Raw genomic sequence first — 14,094 nt, forward strand, 5'->3', positions numbered from 1 at the left:
TTTTCTAAAGGCATTTTGAAAGGTGTGAGGTGCAAAAAAAATGTTTTAAGTTGTGAGCCAGCAATTAAGAGTTATACCGACCCAAGGTCTTTACGGGCATTTCCTATCCTTATGAGGGTAAAACTGTCCTTATTATTGAGAAATAAGTAGTTTTATCCTTTGGATGTAAAAGGGTCATCGTAGGGTCATCGATTGGTCATTGAAGGCAACAGTTATGAGGATACCTTAGCATTCGAAGGGACTATCATCATTTAACCGTAGGCAACATCGGAGGGTCATCGAGGGACAAAGTTGTATATTCGAAGGCAACATCCGAGGGACTATAATTTATTTTATGATGATTTAACCGAAGGGTCTTTGCTAAGGGTATCCCCACGTTCGCGGGACATGACCGTAATATCGTAATCGTAAGGCAACAAAGAGAGGTCCAAGATCACTTATTCAAAGGCAAAGTTTTACAATTAATTATATAATTAGGATGAAACTCCACATTAAAATTATTAAAAATAATATATTAAAAAATTAATACATTAGAAATTAATACATTAAAAAATTAATTTAGGGTGAAACTCCACAAGGGTATCCCACAAATAAAGTGGAATACCTAGCCAATAACCTTTTCCTGGGATATGTGAACCTTTACGAAACTCAAAAAAAGAAACATGTCAGAACACCAAATCAGGGTGCAATCGAAGATTACACCGGAGAAATATCACAACAATAAATAGGATAGGATGAATAATGCATGGCTATGATAAAAACATAAAAAAAACAGACTAGAAGAATCAGGTACTGTCTCGTTCGCCTCTGTCTCGCCTAGCGAAGGCCACGGATTTTGAATTTGAAAACAGCCCCATGTTAGGAACTTTGAATTTTATGGCATTTTATCACAGGAATAACATGGTCAAACATTCAGGGTATTCAGGCATATTTAAATTCCCATACGAAAGCAAATTATATATCAACATTTAATCATGATGCATTATATATGTAGATATGGCCAATTGAAAGTATAAACAATAGAGATACGCAAACCTGTTTGCCAATTCAAGGTTGAAGGGATTGACCACTTGTAGTATCGGAATAAGTTAGGCAGCGGGAATTGGACGGCGATGGCTTCGGTGCAGATGGGCTGCCTTCAGGGTTTCTTTACTCTGAATTCTCCGGGTAGGCAGGGTTCCTATGCCAAAGTTTCTATCCGTCCTTCTCTGTTCTCTCTCTTTCTTTTTCCTCAAGGTTTTGTTCCAGGGAAACCTCAGAGTGTTTTGCTTCTCTTCCTTCTTTCTCCAGTGAATCTCCCAGTGTAACTCCAAGTCTCACTCCCCTACTGAAACTTCAGTATTTATAGACTAATTTCGTGGGTAATGGGCTTGGAATGAGGGAGACCCAAGTCCAAAATAATTTGTTATATTTTATTTATTTATTTATTTTAATTAATTAATTAATTAATTAATTAATAATTAATTAATTAATTAATTAATTAATTAATTAATTAATTAATTAATTAATTAATTAATTAATTAATTAATTATTATTTTTATTTTTATTTTTATTTATTTTTTTTATTTTTTTTTTATTTTTTATTTTTTTTTTAGGAAAAATGATGGGTAATTTTTGGGGTATGACAGGATTGATATATCATTGTCCTCTTTGATGTCCATGACAACAAAATCAGTAGGGATAAATAACTGACCTATCCTAACAGGGACATCTTCTAAAATTCCTATCGGATATTTAACAGATCTATCGGCTAACTGAAGTGACATCTTAGTGGGTTGTAATTCTCCTAAGTTTAATCTCTCACAAACCGCTAGAGGCATTAAGCTCACACTAGCTCCTAAGTATAGAAAAGCTTTTTCGATGACATGACTTCCCAAAAGACAAGGAATGGAGAAATTTCCAGGATCTTTATCCTTTTTTGCTAATTTATTCTCGGAAATAGCATTACATTCCAAAGGCTTCAGATCGTCAAGTCTACGTTTGTTGGTAAGGATGTCTTTGAGAAACTTTGCATAAGAAGGTATTTGGGTGATGGCTTCTGTGAAAGAGATTTCTACAAGAAGTTTTTCTATAACTTTAATAAATTTTTGATACTGGTTATTGATCTGGGTTTGTTTGAGTCTTTGCGGATATGGTATAGGTGGTTTATATGGCGGGGGTGGTACGTAAGTTTTATCTTTAGGTTCTTCTCCTTTTTCTCGACCTTCCTGGTTTTCAGATTCCTCTGGTTCCTTTACTTCGTCTGTGGGTTTGGTACATTCCTTAGAAGTTTTGGGTTCACTCAATCTAGGGTTTGGTGGCTCATCATAAGCGTTCCCACTTCGTAGGGTAATGGCATTGGCTTGTCCTCTCGGATTTTGTTGAGGTTGTCCAGGGAACTGTCCTCCAGGTGTGGTTTGAGGGGCTTGGTTTAAAGCTACCTGAGAGATCTGGGTTTCAAGCATCTTGGTATGAGTAACTATTTGGTCAACCTTGGTTCCTAACTGGGTAATCAGTTCATTAACATGAATGTTTTGGTTTATGAACTCTTTATTTTGTTGGGTTTGAGCGGTGATAAAATTTTCCATAATTTTCTCAAGGCTCGGCTTTGGTGGCACAGGTTGCATAGGTTGATTTGATCTTGGGGCTTGATAACTAGGTCTCGGAGGTGCATTATTTTGGATTGGGTTATTGTTTTTATAGGAGAAGTTCGGGTGATTCCTCCATCCAGGGTTGTAGGTATTCGAATATGGGTTCCCTTGGGTGTAGTTCACTTGCTCAGAGTGGGTTTCATTTAATAGACTGCATTCTGCAGATTGGTGTCCTTTGGTTCCACATATCTCACAATCCGATGAAACTGCGGCTACAGTATTCGGGTTTATGCACATATGCTCGACCTTAAGGGCTAATGCGTCCATTTTAGATTGCATCATGTCTATAGAGCTTAGTTCATGCACTCCTCCTTGGGCTTCCTTCTTCTCTACTGTCGCTCGTTCGACTCCCCATGATTGATGGTTTTGAGCCATATCTTCGACGAGGGCACTAGCTTCAGGATAAGGTTTTTTCATCAGAGCACCGCTTGCGGCAGCATCGATGGTCATCTTAGTGTTATAGTGAAGTCCATTATAGAAGGTTTTAATGGTTAACCAATTTTCTAAACCATGATGTGGGCATGCTCGTAACAACTCTTTATATCTCTCCCAAGCTTCGAACAACGATTCTCCTTGGTTTTGGGTAAATCTAGTTATATGGTTTCGAAGAACGGCGGTCTTACTTGGGGGAAAGTATCTAGCAAGGAATACTCTTCTAAGGTTATCCCAAGTCGTAATGGAATTGGGTGGAAGGGAATCTAACCAAGACAGGGCTTTGTCTCTGAGGGAAAAAGGGAATAATCTTAAACGAATTGCCTCAGGAGAAGCTCCATTGGTTTTAAAAGTGTCTGCTAATTGAAGAAATATTTTTAAATATTGGTTTGGGTTCCCAGTAGCGAGACCTGCGAATTGTCTCTGTTGCACTAGTTGCAACAGGGATGGTTTAACTTCGAAATTATTGGCTGGGATGATCGGGTTTACTATACTAGAACTAGGTTCTTCGTTGGATGGTTGAGCGAAGTCCTTAAGAGGTCTTTGGTTTTGATCTTCGGCCATAGCTTTCTTAATTCTATGAAAGAATAAACGTGCGCGAGCGTAACGTTCAGGTTCTGCAAGAGGGTATACTAAGCTTAAACTTCCGATGCTGCGAGTTCTTCGCATTGACCGGCGGGAAATAGCCTAAGTCTAAACGATATAACAACAGGGAAATGAAATTTGACGAAATTGGTCTCCGACAACGACGCCAAAAACTTGATGCGTGCTTTTCACAAGTATACGAACGCGTCAGAGTAATATAAAAGATTGTCGAATCCACAAAGACCAAGTGTCAATCTATCGTTATCTATTGTTATGATGTTTATCAAAGGCAATCAAAATAGGTGTGTTTAGAGTGTGCAATGAAAAGTAAAGTATCGAATAAAGTTCGATTAATAAAGACAGGGTCGAATGTAATTCACATAATCAATTAATAATCCAAGTACTTGCTAATAGAGCTACTTATGGGTGTAATACCTCAAAATTTGCCCCCCTCGTTCATGCATTCATTTTTAGGTCATTTAACATTTCATATTGCATTTCATCATGTCAATCGGAATTAGATCCAAGAAGCTTGAATATCATCCAAGACACTTTGTGGGTCCTATCTGGGTGATCAGTCAACACAAGGGAATGTCTTGAGATACTTCCAACATGTTCAAATGGGGTCTATTCATCAGTCAAAACATTAATCTTGAAGGAGCAAAAGTTTGTTCATGAGCTGTCATGCTCGCTAGGCGAGCAGAATGGGTCGCCTAGCGAGTCCCAAGAAAAGCCACCAGAATCACCTACGCTCAGAGGAATTTCTTGAACTGTCATGCTCGCTAGGCGAAGCCCACGCGTTTTGAAAATAAAAAAATAAGAAAAAAACAAAAAAACAAAAAAACAAAAAAAAAACAAAAAAAAAAACAAAAAAGTAAATAAATAAATAAATAAATAAATAAAATATAACAGAAAAATCTTGGACTTAGACCTCTCTCATTTGAGCCCACAAAGCCACGAAAATCAGGTTATAAATTCTGAAATTTCAGTAAAGGAAAAAGAAAGAGAGAGAGGGAGAATTGGTGAAAGCTGAAAACACTCTGAAGTTTCCTTAGAACAAAACCCTAGAGAGATTCTAACTAATTCAGAGCAACCTCCAGAGACTGAAGGGAACTCATCTGCAAAGAACCAATTCCCTCTCATATAAACCCTAAGATTGTTCTGCAAAGCCAACGGTGCAATTCAATTTCAATCGATCTTCCCCAATCAGGTATGCCCTATTTCCACTACGTTATACTTTCAACCTGAAATTTCTGAATGTATGAGGTATTATGGGTGAATTTAGAAGAGTGGGTATCGTTAGGTTTTGCATGTGGGCACATGTTTTAGTATGTATCTCATGCCTTGATGTATGGATCATTGCCCCCTGACTTTGAATTTTGATACCCTTTTGATGCATGTGTTTGACAAGAGGTTTAGGCCTCCTACACTTGGTTGCTTTTTGTGAGCTCTTTTTGTGAATTTTAATGGCATGATTCATGTGGTTACATTTTGATTTGGGGAAACTCTTGATTGCACCCCATCTTGTCATCTAACCTGTTTGTTGAGTTTTTTGTGAGGGCTCACATGACTCCTGAAAGGATAGCTTGCTTGGCATTCCACTTTATTTGTGGGATACCATTTGGAGATTTATTCTGATTACCTGTATTGACTTGCTTTCTTTGATGGTGCCAGCTCGAGAGATCTCTGGGTTTCTTATTTCTTTAGCTGTTATTACTTCGGATCTTTATCCGTGTGGTAGACCTCTTGATCCCTTTATCTTTCCCGCATTTTACCGCTTTCTTAGCTGGAAGACCTCGATAGGAGGCAATGTTTTCTTTTGTTTGTTTACTTTTGTGCCCAAAGACCTCCAAAAGGAGGCACCAGTGCTAAAGACCTCCACGAAGAGGCAATTGACGGATAAAAGGGATTAGTAATCAATCCCCCGTTATTCAGTGTGTCGTTCTTTATGCTCGCACTACATGCCGATGCTTCAGAACAAAAGCCCAAGATCTTTTGTCCGGTCAGTCAGTGGAGAGGGTTCCACCTTTTTGAATCCCCACTTTTTGTCATGAGCTCACCCTGTCCAGGGTTAAGAGCTATGAGGTCTTATCCTCATTACCCTTTTGATCTGCTCACCCTGACGTTCAGTGTCAGTGGTTCAGAGCCCATTTGATTACCTATTCCATGGCTTGTTTGTCGAGGTTGATATGACCCCTCTTGACTAAAGCCCTACCCATGTAGGTTTGAGCCCCCTTGGTGGCATTTTACTTTATGCATGTTTGTTTTGTATGGTGTGATCGTCTCCCCATAGGATTGCTAGGCTTCGTATAGTCTCTCGTTTGCATGTCAATTAAGGTAGCACTGTTCCTTCGTCTAGGACTTCCTTTTTTGCATGAGCATTCCTAAAACCCAAACAAACTCATTGATTTTTCTTCTCCTAAGAACACGTTAACTCCTTCTACTACAGGCGAGTAAGTCTCCAAAGGTCGAGCATCCGGTAGATTGCGTAGTAACGTCGTTCATCTAAAAAACACAACCCTTAACCCGTAGTTAGCCGAACTACGGTTTGCTCTGATTCTCATTTAGATGAGATACGTAGGCATAAGACGCGATGTCTTAGCGAGCACACTCCTCTTTAACCCATAGGTAGCCGAGCTACGAAGACTCTGATTCTCATATTCAGATGAGATACGTATGCAGTGGATGCAATATCCGTGCGAGTCAGTTTCTTTTGACCCCCTATTTTAGCAAATAGTACATTAGATAAACCCACACCCTTTAGACAAGAACAACAAAAGTGGATCCCGTAGAGTACTACGGATGCGTAGGGGTGCTAATACCTTCCCTTCGCATAATCGACTCCCAAACCCAAGATTTGGTTGCGAGACCTTGTATTTTCCTTTCCTTTTTCCAGGTTTACTTCGAGCGTTTCCTTTCCCTCCTTTGGGATAAATAACGCGCGGTGGCGACTCTTCTGTCATTTCTTTCTCGCCGGTTGTTTTTTCGCATCTCCTTTTTTAGGTTGCGACAGCTGGCGACTCTGCTGGGGAGCCTGGTTTCCCTGAGCGAGTCCCTCCTAGCTTTTATAGGTTGTTTGTTTATTGGGTGTTCATTCTTTTGTACAGTTATTTATTTTTCAGCATTTACCTGCTTCATTGCATTGTGTACATATCATTGCTGTATCTGTTGGCTCTGCTGTTGGTTTGTTTTTTTGTTGGGATGGGGTGTTCTATAAGAGATAAGCCCATTACCCAGGCTTGAGTGTACACACAGGTTTTAGAGTGGATAGTCATGAGGCTTGCGTGGCGTGTTGCTACGTTAAGTCGTTCATGAAGACCCACATCCAGACGAGGTTTCTTTTGGATATATTCTGTCCTATGGGTGTTCCATAACGGCAGATGTTTCTCTAGAAATCGTGGACTCTGGTGACCATTTCCCGAGAACTCAGTCGAGGCCTCTCCTCCGAGACGCGTTTATGTTAGCTCTGGTGGGTGCATTCTCGCTGATCAACCCGAGGACTCCGAGACTGGGAACTTGCTATTAGGATGTCCTGTTGAGGGGAGTCAGTGGAGGTCTTTTATCCCGTAATAATGCCAAACCTTCAGTGGTAAACGTATTATTCTCGACTGAAGGGCCGAAGCTGACAAACTTCTGTTCTTAGAACCTACCAGTGAGGGGCGGGCTAAATTCAGGAAACCTTAACCTCCAACTAACCCGGTTTTCTGGAGCAGAGTTCTGATCTTGTATTACATTCTACAGTGCAACCCAACAGATATTCAAGCGGATCCAGCAATCCTGATTCCCATGTCACTGCATTGCATCACATCATTTTTCATTCACATCATTGCATCACATCATTTTGCATTCATATCATTTAACACATGTTTATCTATTCCCAGGGGTTTATATCTTCTTCTTGATTCTAGTCGGGGTTTTCTTCTTACACCGTTTATCAAATGTGAGACTGGAATCAAGGGGATAGAATACCCTTTGGAACTGATAAACATGTCATTGCATTGGCATATCCGTCAGCATCTCTTGCATAACAGGTACCGCCACAGTGTTCTCAGTTGTTTGGTGTTCCACTAGCAGGATAGCTAACTCAGGCATTCACCGGTACAGTACACACATAAACCACCAGAGAGTAATGGAAAGCCTACAAGCAGAGCTCGCCGAGATGAAGATCCGCATGAACCAGTTCATGGATGTGGTTCAAGGGGTGGCTCAGGGACAACAAGAGCTCAGGCAGATGATGTAGAGGAATCCCGCCACTACTTAACCAGAGACGTTGACTGATCCTCCAGCTGGTGAGGTTAACGGACCCAGTGGACCGGGGCCTACCCCGATCCTACATGTCACCTCCAGTCAACAACCCGTCCATGATGACCAGGAGGATCAGTTCCCCTTGCTTCAGGAAGACTTTGGTATGGGTCATGGTATGGACCCTATGTTTCGAAGACTGGAAGAGAGGTTGAAGGCAGTGGAAGGATAGAGTCCTCTGGGAGTAGACGTTGCTGACTTGGGATTGATCCCAGGCGTGAGGGTGCCACCGAAATTTAAGGTCCCGATATTTGACAAATACAGTGGCAACTCTTGCCCCAAGATCCATGTGCAAGCCTACTTCCGTAAAATGGTTGCATACTTTGACGATGAAAAGCTGCTCATGTACTTCTTCCAGGACAACCTAGCTGGGGCATCCCTGGAATGGTATATGAGGCTGGACAGAGCCCACATCCGCTGCTGGAGGGATTTGGCTGAGGCTTTCGTGAAGCAATACCAGTACAACGCAGACATGGCTCCGGACAGAACTCAACTTCAGAATCTGTCTCTTAAAAGCAATGAGTGCTTCAGGGAATACGCTCATCGCTGGAGGGAGACAACTTCCCGTGTTCAACCTCCTATGTTGGAAAAGGAAATGGCTAACATGTTCATGAACACTCTGCCCGGACCTTATTTGGAACGCCTGGTGGGTTGCAATGCCTCCAACTTTGCTGATGTAGTCTCTACCGGAGAGAGGGTAGAGAATTACCTGAAGACATACAAGACCCAGAGTGGAGGTGGATCTTCATCAGGGGTGAAGAAGCCGTTCATTCAGGGACAGAAGAGGAGAGAAGGGGATGCAAGTGCCATATCTTCTTATCAGAACAGGGATAACCGGAGGAATAACTTTCAGAACTATCATCAGCAACCGTATGTTGCGGCTGTGACCATTCCAGCTGCAGCACCACTACAACAATAACAACCCCAGCGTCAACCAGCTCAGTACCAACCACAACAACCGGGTAACAGGCCCGCTTATCAACAGAGGCAAAGGATGATGGACCGGCGTTTCGACACTCTTCCAATGTCGTACGCTCAACTACTTTCTAGTCTTCAACAACTACAACTTGTGCAGTTACGCACTCTGGCTCCTCCCGTTGGTAGACTTCCGACGGGTTACGACGCCAACGCTAGGTGTAGCTTCCACTCTGGGGCACCTGGCTACAATATTGAGAACTGCAAAGCTTTTAAGCACGTAGTTCAGGACCTCATAGATTCAAAGGCCATCGACCTTGCACCGGCTCCGAATGTCGTCAACAATCCCATGCCCCAGCATGGTGGTGCAAATGTTAATATGATGGAAGGGGAAGCCAGATCCGTCAAAGATACGTTAAAGCTGAAGACTTCGTTGTCGGATATCAAGGGATACTTGTTGAAGGCCGATGTTTTCCCCGGTTGTGGGAAGGGTTGTTTGGATTGTGCTACTCAGAGTGGAGGTTGTTTGAAGCTACAACAGGGTATCCAGTTCTTGCTCGACAAAGGTATCCTCCAGGTTGAAGATTTGTCTGTCCAAGAGTCTGCGGAAGGGGTTGAGGAAGAAGTGTTTGAAGATGCTACTGATGAATTCGCAGATGTTGTTCCTACTGATTCTGTGATCCATGATGATGTTGTCGCTGATATTCCAAACATGGCGTTTGATTCTGATGTACTTGCTGAACTTGATTATGATGTTTCGGATGTGTGTACTTCAACGCCTCAGACTCGTCAGGGGCCGATTACTTTCTCCAGTGCGGGCGTCATCCAATATGGCCAGGTCTCTGCGGTCAACGATGAAGATGGGGATAGTGATTGCGACATCGATAACTGGGTGCGTTCGAGGATCCCGGGTGAAGTCATCAACAATTGGTCTTCTGAGGAGATTGTCCAAGTCACTTTTCTGGAGGAATGCACATCACGGGATCCTATTGATAACGGTTCTGCTATGGCTCGCTTCGACTTTGAAAATCCAATCTTTCAAGTTGAAGAAGAGGGTGATGAAGACTGTGAACTCCCTGAAGAACTTGCCAGGTTGTTAAAGCAAGAGGAAAGGGTCATTCAACCGCATCAAGAGACTACTGAAGTGATTAATCTCGGCACCGAGGACGTCATGAGAGAAATCAAGATAGGGGCTGCTTTGGAAGATAATATGAAGAAAGGGCTGATTGAATTGCTGCAAGAATATGTTGACATCTTCGCTTGGTCTTATCAGGACATGCCAGGGCTTGACACAGATATTGTGGTACATCGTTTGCCTCTCAAAGAAGGTTGTCCTCCGGTCAAGCAGAAGCTCAGAAGAACAAGACCAGAGATGGCTGTCAAGATAAAGGAGGAAGTGCAAAAACAGTTGGATGCAGGATTTCTAGCAGTCACCAATTATCCGCCATGGGTTGCAAATATCGTTCTAGTACCTAAGAAGGATGGAAAGGTACGGATGTGTGTTGACTACCGGGATTTGAACAGAGCTAGTCCTAAAGATGATTTCCCATTACCTCACATCGACATTTTGGTGGATAACACAGCTCAGTTCTCGGTATTCTCCTTCATGGATGGCTTTTCTGGCTATAATCAAATTAAGATGGCACCAGAAGACATGGAGAAGACAACATTCATAACCCCATGGGGCACCTTCTGCTACAAGGTGATGCCGTTTGGTCTGAAAATGCCGGAGCAACATATCAACGAGCGATGGTGACTCTTTTCCATGATATGATTCATCATGAAATCGAGGTTTATGTTGATGATATGATTGCCAAATCTCAGACGGAAGAGGAACATTTGGTGAATTTGCAGAAATTGTTTGAGCGTTTGAGAAAATTCAAGCTGAGGCTTAATCTGAACAAGTGTACTTTTGGGGTGAGATCTGGAAAATTACTGGGTTTTATTGTTAGTGAAAAAGGGATTGAGGTGGATCCGGCCAAAGTGAAAGCGATACAGGAAATGCCTGAGCCAAGAACATAGAAACAAGTATGTGGTTTCTTAGGGAGGTTGAACTACATTGCAAGGTTCATCTCTCACCTAACAGCCACGTGCGAGCCAATATTCAAATTGCTGAGAAAAGATCAGGCTATCAGGTGGAATGATGATTGCCAAAGGGCTTTCGAGAAGATAAAAGAGTATTTGCAGAATCCTCCTATCCTTATGCCTCCGGTCCCAGGGAGACCGCTGATTATGTGTTTGACAGTACTAGACAATTCCATGGGTTGTGTTCTCGGTCAACACGACGAGACAGGTAGGAAAGAGCATGCCATCTACTACCTGAAGTAAAAAATTCACAGACTGCGAGTCGAGATACTCAATGCTTGAAAAGACATGTTGTGCACTTGCATGGGCTGCTAAGCAATTGAGACAATACATGCTGACTCACACAACCTTATTGATCTCCAAGATGGATCCAGTCAAATACATATTCGAGAAGCCAACTCTCACCGGAAGGGTTGCTCGTTGGCAAATGGTACTGATAGAGTACGATATCCAGTATACATCCTAGAAAGCCATCAAGGGGAGTATTCTGCCAGACTATCTTGCTCAGTGTTAATTGTAAATTTACGTGTCGGGTTTTTGTTATCGTATCCACAGGGATTGTAAGATATCACCGCCGTTCGATGGTTGTATTAATTCTAACTCAATGTAACAATAAGGTTTTGGTTGGTTGTCACGTTATCTTGCATAAAAAGGTAATAAATTGCGGTAAAAGTTATGGTTTGAATAAATGAGAAATATTGCCAAAGTTAGGGTTCGATGATCACTTTGCATGTATTTGTTCGGTCAACAATCTTATAAACTCCTTTAGATGATAAATCATTTCACAAAGTCCTCCCAATATGTTTCTCTCGAACACACATTGTGAGTTTTCCCATTTTGATCCATTGTTTCTCTCGAACACAATCTATCAAAATGACAACTTTTTGGTTCAACCTTATGGTGAACAAAATCATTCATTACTATCTCTAGCTAACAAACAAGATTGGATGAAAACCTAGGTCAAGAGTTGGTAAACATCTCTCGATCATAAACCAACACAAAGAGTTTTAAATAGAAACAAAGTTTTCATCATATATTCACCATTAAAGAGTTTACACATGAAGATCCTTACATTTACACACAAAGCTAGTAATCACCTACATCTAACCTTGACAAATGGAGGACTTAGCTACTCATTTTCATGGTAGCTTGGTCGGCAAGTTTCGGAAGAAGGTTGATCAACATCCAAATCGGATAATCGATGTTGGATGGGAATCCACCTTCTTTTTGTAGAAGATGGTTACAAGATGAAGAGAAATGAAATCTAGGGCATAAAAGATCCTAAGAACAATGCTGGAAAATATCTCTAAGAAAGTACAAAAGTGGAAAAATGATGTAAAAACTAGGTATGGTGCTCAAAAGTGGCACCTGCTACTTATAGAGTAGTACTGGGCTGTCATGCTCGCTAGGCGAGCAGAAAGGCTCGCCTAGCGAGGGTCTAATTGTGGCACCAAAGGCACCTGCGCCCAGAGAAAACAGACTAACTCAAACTGTCATGTTCGCCTAGCGAACAAACCTTCGCCTAGCGAAGGACACGCTTCAACCTTCGCCCCAGCGAGGTTGAGAGGTTTTGCTACTGGAATGCTCGCTAGGGACTCGCTAGAGCTTCGCCTAGCGAGTGAGTGCTGGCTGCGCTTTTCACCAAAACTGAACGAACTCGCTACCACCTTCGCTATCAGCTCGCCTGGCGAATTTATTGACATTTTACTGGAGCTTTTCGCTGGGCGCTCGCCTAGCGAGCATGCTGATGAATGCTTGTTTTCTTTGGTTCCTTTGCCAACTTTCTTGTGTCTTAAATTTCAATTATTTCATGCCTTCTTCCTGCACAATAACACACAAATCAAAGGCACCAAGCTTGTTTATCAATGTAATGCATTTCATCTAAAACAAAGGTGATTTTGACAATTTAGCAAGGAAATAGAGTGAAAGATACCCTTAATTGATGGCTCAAATAAGCACTTTTGGGTATCTAACAACTCTCCCCAACTAGATTCTTGCTTGTCCTCAAGCAAAGTATGCCTCTTGAAGGACAAGAGGATTTGCTTTAAGAAAATGGTTTCTCCGAAGTTGGATAAACGGCTCAAACACAAGCGAAATCAGCATATACAAGTTTCCAACGGTTCGAATAAAATAATACACAAGAACTAAAACTTAAATAGCAATGCAAAATATTTATCTATCTACAACAATACTATTCTGAATGAATCATCCTATCTCTCCTCTTCGAATAAGGAATGAAGATTTTACGCGTTTGCAACCGCGGGAATAATCTCACTCTCTAACAAACAATGAAGAAATCAAATAGATTCATACAATGTCTAACACTTATAAATGGTACTGTGGAAGCATAAAGATCACTAAGGGCTTTTCGGTTGAAGCTTGGTTAGGTTAACAAACAAGGGTCATTTCTAAGGCCATTGAAACGAAAGTGCCGATGCAAAAGAGACATTCACAGTATTATTCACACATCTCGACTTTGTTTCATTTGTTTCTTATTTGAAACCTTCACAACACATATTCCACAGCTCAATTTTTATTTTTCACTATTTTTCTTCCAAGCAAAAGCATTCATTTTCATTCTTTCTATTTTTGTTCTTTTCTTTCACATCATAATTACAAAACAGATGTTTCTTTTCTATATTTTTATTTTCAATGCTTGCTCGGTTTTTTTCTTCTTCAAGAGTTGTGGTACTTACCGATTCTCCCCAACTTATTTCTTACTCACCCTAAGTGAATGCTCTTAACTTTTTACGGCAAAAGAACAATAATCAAGATTTTCCGGGTTGTAAAAAAAAAGATTTTTGAGATCTCGCTTTATTTCAAGCCGAGATTCAACTGTTTAAGCTTAAAGGGGTTAACAAATACTCTCTCTGCTCACAGGTAAGTTGTTTTTGGATGTAGTTGTGCTCGAAAGAAAACAAGTGCCTTGATCATTTCTAATTGCTTCCACAATTTCACAATAATAAAAGACAAAGCATGAATCACATGAATCAACAAAATTTATTAGAATCCAGCATTTACATGTACAATGGAGGTTTCCTCACAATTTGTGGTTTAAAGTTCTAGATGAAACATTCATTCAATCATGTTGCAAAAAGACAATATTCAATTTACCAAAAAGAGTAAAGTTCCTAATGCATTCTAT

At 41.1% G+C, this 14,094-nt stretch overlaps 1 non-coding gene across 1 annotated transcript; it reads left to right on the forward strand.

Moving 5' to 3' along the window:
• Positions 1-3,135: 3,135 nt before the first annotated feature.
• Positions 3,136-3,242, forward strand: LOC127088514 (small nucleolar RNA R71). Its single transcript, XR_007790347.1, has one exon. It is a non-coding gene; the product is annotated as a small nucleolar RNA R71 (small nucleolar RNA).
• Positions 3,243-14,094: the final 10,852 nt, after the last annotated feature.

The sequence above is a fragment of the Lathyrus oleraceus genome, chromosome 5, assembly GCF_024323335.1.
Source record: "Lathyrus oleraceus cultivar Zhongwan6 chromosome 5, CAAS_Psat_ZW6_1.0, whole genome shotgun sequence".
Taxonomy (NCBI): Eukaryota; Viridiplantae; Streptophyta; class Magnoliopsida; order Fabales; family Fabaceae; genus Lathyrus; species Lathyrus oleraceus.